The 6,000-nt window shown below is 45.9% G+C and overlaps 1 protein-coding gene across 1 annotated transcript in view; it reads right to left on the bottom strand.

Annotated features, from left to right (window-relative positions):
• The window catches only part of LOC135822571 (tyrosine-protein phosphatase non-receptor type 20-like), a 19,061-nt gene extending 18,157 nt beyond the window's left edge, over positions 1-904 (bottom strand). Inside the window, exon 1 of the mRNA XM_065335372.1 lies at positions 433-904. The gene's annotated coding sequence lies outside the window, so the exon portion shown is untranslated. The remainder of the gene's footprint in view (positions 1-432) is intronic.
• Positions 905-6,000: the final 5,096 nt, after the last annotated feature.

The raw sequence follows: 6,000 nt of genomic DNA, 5'->3' as shown, positions 1-6,000 counted from the left end.
TACTTGGAGGACCTGGTCTACGTCAGATAAAATTATAGCAAACCAGGAAATTGGCTATGGTAGTGAACGGTCGGTCCACAGATGAGGCTTCACTCTGCTCGGGGAGATATCGTTGCAACAACTACTGATGTGGTCAGTCTCTTAAACATTTCGACGGTCAGTGTTCAAGCGGAACGCAATCAGCGCAGAGACGCCACTCTGCCAGACCCCCGCTCAGCCAGCAGAGTTTGAAGTTTCGTATGTCTCACCATTACATTGCCATCGTGCCCTGTACTCACTACGGGCAGCTTGTCTCACGGCAAAGCAACAGCGACAACACGACACTTCATGATCCACTCACCTACAACTACTTTCTTATTCTAGGCTTCGCAACCTAGCCCGACAAAGAAGGGGACTACTGGTAAATGACAGATCATACGCTGAAGGACTTACCCTACGCAGAAATCGCTTGGTGACAATGAGACATGGATGTAGCTCAACTCTCCCTGCCTCTCCAACAATCCCATGAAGCACCTATATAGCTATCGATTGCAGAACTATTACTATTAGAGATTATAACTTTGCTATCTAGAGACTGTAGAGTGAAAGCTAAATTACTTGTACTAAAGGGTCCGCTCTAAAGCAGACCGAAAGTGTTCACCAATGAAATACTAGATCTCGCCACTGAAGCAAATAAATTGCTACACAAATCGAGTATAAGGTCTTTCGAAAGTTGCAGTAGAAGCACACAAACAAACCTAAACAGCCAAACTAGAGGAGCACAGTGAACTAGAGAGGACTACTTGTGGTGGACGTGTGCTAGGTTGCTGACTAAAATGATACGGATTCCTTTCACAAAAACAGTGATGCCAAGTGAGTGTTTACTACAACGTACGACACAGCTCAGTTCAGGTGGTGGTTTGCACAGGACTTTCACGTACTTTTTGCATTTTCACTCTTCTTCCTCCCGCGGCGGAGATATTCGCGCCACGTCACATCTTTTCTTCATTTTTTGGGCGTTCGTGGGTGAAATCCGGTCCACACGTCACGATCACCTGATGCCGTGATGGTCCTGATCACGTCACAACAATACTGAATACGATCATGTCGTTTTGAAAAATAGGGTGCTGTCATCAGCTTTCGTTTGGTGGTCGATGTGCGAACATGGGATTGGTGAACAGTTTCGATGAAGCAAGAAGATCCATGTATGATGATGTAGATCGTTTCTCTACAACGGTCAAGTAGCCGCTCGTCCTGAGTACTCTCGCACAGTTTAGGGCAGTGACAGTGACGTGGAGACTCCACTCAATGACAACAGGCGGTTTGCATGAAGAAACCTGGTGAGAGAAAATCATGCTGAATTTTTACCAGAATGCTTGTACATGTACAATGTAATATCAGGGACCGGTCCATAACCCTTGCATAATATTACAGGTATGTAACTTTTTTATGTTACAATGTACTTCGATCCCTGATTATCCACGATGCATAATAATGTACATGTATGTACAGTGTATGAGCCACAACTAAGGCACTTACTTGGTATCGACTATCGGGCTGATGTATTGTACGGTACATGTACACTCCTAGTTAGGCCCAGACAGATTCTGCTCCGCCCGCCTCGATATTTTGCCGCAAAATGTTGCTGCGAAATCTTCGATATTTTGCCGAGCCTGGCACAAGAAACTCGATAATTTGCTCCATTTTGCTCAAGAAAAACGTGTATTTTATCCACTTCCCGTACAATCCCGTACAACGTTTCATAAAAATCGCAGGATCGGTTTCTCAACGCGGGTTTCCACGCACGTGTCCCTGAGTTCTTCCAAAATCATGTCGATCCACAGTGAATCCCAGTGATATTTCCGTGGCATGATCTCGTCCTGGGTAGTGTGTCCTGCTTTTAATGGGCAAGAAACAAGGAAATCCAAGTATCAGGCATCGATTTTACTCAACATATCGATACTTTGCTCCGATTTTGTCAGCAATTTCCGCTCTTTCAATTCTTCGATATTTTGCCGAAAGAATTGCCGGCAGGATCTGTCTGGGCCTACTCCTAGTCCCTTATCCGAACCTCCAAGTACATGCACATGTATAGTCATGTACATGTAGTTATGGACACCTCGCGTCTACATGGTCTACCGGACACCATGTGGGAGAAATTTTACTGGAAATATTACTAGTACTGTAAAGTACCGCCAGAGCGCCCCGTCTCGCGGGAGCGCCCCACCTTGATTTTACAGCCAGAGAAAGGAAAATCGTCCGGCAGAGTGCAACGAAGTGTGTACGATGTGAGAGTCTTAGTGTACTAAGGTCACGCTTGGCAGGTTTTGTGTGGAGCTTGTGTCCACTCGAAGGTATGGATTGACTGCAAACCGTGCAATATGTGTACAAGGTTCATGTCGTATGACCTGCAGACAGCAGACCACCTCCACGCTACGACCACGAAAGGATGAGATGGTGGGGCGCTCTGGCGCTACTTTACGGTAATTTACTACTGTCTTGCCAATTTTTGTGGAAATAGTGATGTCACATACTACTTTTTGATATCAACACATACATGTACATGATTCAGACTTGAGAGTTACGGGACTTTCCAAGTTATGGGCAGCGCCCAGTCCCGGACTGCCCGGGTAAGAAAGATAGATATGAATGTAGTGAAAATTACACAAAATCGCTTTTTTTCAATCGGTGCTGTTGGGGGTTTTCTTTCTCGAAAAAATAAATCAAAACCACGGCACCTTCTACTACATGTACAGTTGTGGCAAGTGAAATCCGACACTTGGCATAAGGGACTGCACCGTGCATCCTGCAGCCTCTGCAGCCCTGCATACGTACAGTACATGTGTTGCATACAACATTATCTGTCTAATGACAGAATTCGTACTCATCACAGTCAAGGTTCAAAAGCTGCTGGCAAAAATGAATGGGAATTGGATACCAATACTCCTTATGTGTACCATGTTTGTGAACTGTGTGTATCTAAGCTGTGACCTTTCGACCTGTTTGGGATGCACACGGCTCTATAGTACAAATTAGGTGCAGTGCATTACATCATTGATGTCCATTTGAGGCGCTGTCCCCTATGGCAAGTGTCGGATTTCACTTGCCACAACTGTACATGTACAGTTGTGGCAAGTGAAATCCGACACTTGGCATAAGGGACTGCACCGTGCATCCTGCAGCCTCTGCAGCCCTGCATACGTACAGTACATGTGTTGCATACAACTTTATCTGTCTGATGACAGAATTCGTACTCATCACAGTCAAGGTTCAAAAGGTGCTAGCAAAAATGAATGGGAATTGGATCCTTATGTGTACCATGTCTGTGAACTGTGTGTATCAACGCTGTGACCTTTCGACCTGTTTGGGATGCATACGGCTCTATAGTACAAATTAGGTGCAGTGCATTACATCATTGATGTCCATTTGAGGCGCTGTCCCCTATGGCAAGTGTCGGATTTCACTTGCCACAACTGTACAATCAAGAGTACATAACCCCCAAGAGTGTGCAACTCCAGCTATGGGGTCTGCTACGGCAGAACTTCACATCACGTGATGAACCCGTACACATTATTTGCACTCTGTGCATGATAGATACAGGGTTGTACGCAGCCCAGCTTTGGGTACAACTCTCTTGTGGTCACTTTGCACTGTTTGCCAGCATAACCTTTTGAACCATGTCACGTGATGTGAAGTTCTGCCGTCGCAGCACAGCATAGTATAGAGGTTGTGCAGGCAGTTGCACACTCTTGGGGGTTATGTACTCTTGATACAATGTACATGTTTATCAGGGAGTCGTAAAATACCACCCGGGGGGGGGGGGGGTATTTTACGACTCCCTGATGTTTATCAAGTGTTAGTTCAGTCTCCGGCGAAATGCTCAGGACTCCCAATACTAGTACTCGACTAAAGAATAGATAAATTTACAGGAGAAGTACTGTTTTCTCTGTTCCAAGTTGCTCTCGTAGACCCCAGACATTCAGGCCCGCCGGAACCGGTCCGGCGGTTGGTCAGGTTATCACCGGACCAACTTTGTGGCAACGAACGCATGTTTACTGGTGAGGAGGGCGTAATTACAGTCCATTTCAAAACTATAGACGCGTACCTAGGCAAAAACCGTTATGCCAGCATCTATACCACATAAAATCTGTGATCACTTTGTGCATAATTTTTTCCAAATTGGGCGTCTGTTATCCAATCGTTTAGAAACTATATGAGAGTAATTGTGGAGCGGACCTGAGCAATATTCCGAAAACTATTCTCAAAAAGCTCCAGCCAAATTTGAAATATTTCAAAAACCCTACGCGTCTATAGTTTTGAAATGGACTGTACATGTACATCTCTGCCATATCACACACAAAGTATGAAAGACTTTGGTACGACCGGACCAATTGATAGCTGCTTCCTCCTGTGATCCTGAACTTGATGATAATCGTACGGAGGTTGCTTGTCCATTTTACTGTACTTGCGGCAGCTTGAAAACACGAAGACCTGACGCAATTTTCCTAGGCCCCCAAAGTGCCGATTTAGTGCATTTCACAACATCAGCTCCTGGGGCCTATGCATGCCTGAGAATAACTTAGGCTGTGTTTACATGAGGCGTTTCAATCCGGGTTGAGTTCAACCCGGGTCAGATTTCAACCCGCCATGTGTACAAAATGAATGGCGCGTTTACATGACGCATTGCGCTTGACCCGGGTTGACATTTCGCCCCGGGTTGATATCAACCCTCTCCCCAAGGGGAGGGTTGAAATCAACCCGGGTCAAGAAAATCGTACAAACGTACTTCTGTGCGTATCTCGCGCCAGGTTTGAACAGCACTGCACATGCAAATTTCGCGCGAACGGATTCACGTGATCATACAGGATTCTAGAAGTGGACTTTTGGCGGCATATCAGTATTTGACCCGGATCAACTGTCTTCATGTAAACGTTCACCTCTTTTGTCTATTGTACAGACTTTCAACCCGGGCTGAACTCGACCCGGGTTGAAATTTCTCATGTAAACACAGCCTTAGAACAGAGAAACCTGAACCTATTCTGTTTTCTCCTCCAAAGAGGTTTGATCTTGAAATTATTGTGTCAGGTTTTCGTCAGTCTATCACGAGCCCCGGTTGAACTATGGTCAAAGTACACTCTCCCATTCCTGGCTGGTGGGGGTGCGTCCTATCCGTGTTCCACTGTAGCAGACGTGATGGTCTCACCACTGGATCAGTCAGACCGGGGCTTGTAATCGACTCACCTGCACGCTTCCACCTGCACGAGAAGTGAAAGTCGACCGCTATGCCACCTCAGTTCTCCACTCATTACAGGTCACACGTGCTCTGGCCTGTAGCATGGCTAGAAAGGAAATAACAGACCGAAACATGACTGGAAGTCACTGGAAGAGTAGAGAACGCAGACAATGTGAGAGCCTACTTGCCACTCGACCACGTCTGTCATGGAGCACTGGAGAACAGCTCAAGCACTCTATTTCCATGTGTGCATAGATTCCGTTTTCGATGCCAAGTCCAGATTTACAAAACACGTATCTTGCACACTTAGAATATGAGCCGAATCTCCCGTGCATTTCGATAGCAGAGATGTGCAAGCCCGATTGGGGGGGGGGGGGGGGGCATTTACTTTCACAGAGTTCTATCTAGCCAGGTAAAACATAGTAGGGTAGAGGGGGGGGGGGGGAAGCAGTCGCTACAGTCCATTCAGAAAAAGAAGAACGCTGGCTCTGGTGAGCCCCCGTATTTTGGTGATTTTTCATGATTTTGTCGTACATGTACATGGTGCAGTGCCACGAGATTTGATAAAGGGTCCAAAAAAGGTACCTCAATTGGGGTTCGAACCACGCAATGTACTGTAATGCAAGTGGAGTGAACGGCCTGGATTTTCATGGGTTTTCCCCAATTCAGTGCTTTGGGGGCAAAACCTGGCCGAAATCCTATTCTTATTATTCATTCCATGGTGGATTGCCCAAAAAAACTGTGACAAAAACTCAAAAATTGTAATAATTATAGTTGTTTCGACTTTG

This window comes from Sycon ciliatum, chromosome 8, assembly GCF_964019385.1.
Source record: "Sycon ciliatum chromosome 8, ocSycCili1.1, whole genome shotgun sequence".
NCBI lineage: Eukaryota > Metazoa > Porifera > Calcarea > Leucosolenida > Sycettidae > Sycon > Sycon ciliatum.
The sequence above is the reverse complement of the archived record's forward strand: the minus strand, read 5'-3'. Positions and strand labels throughout refer to the sequence as shown.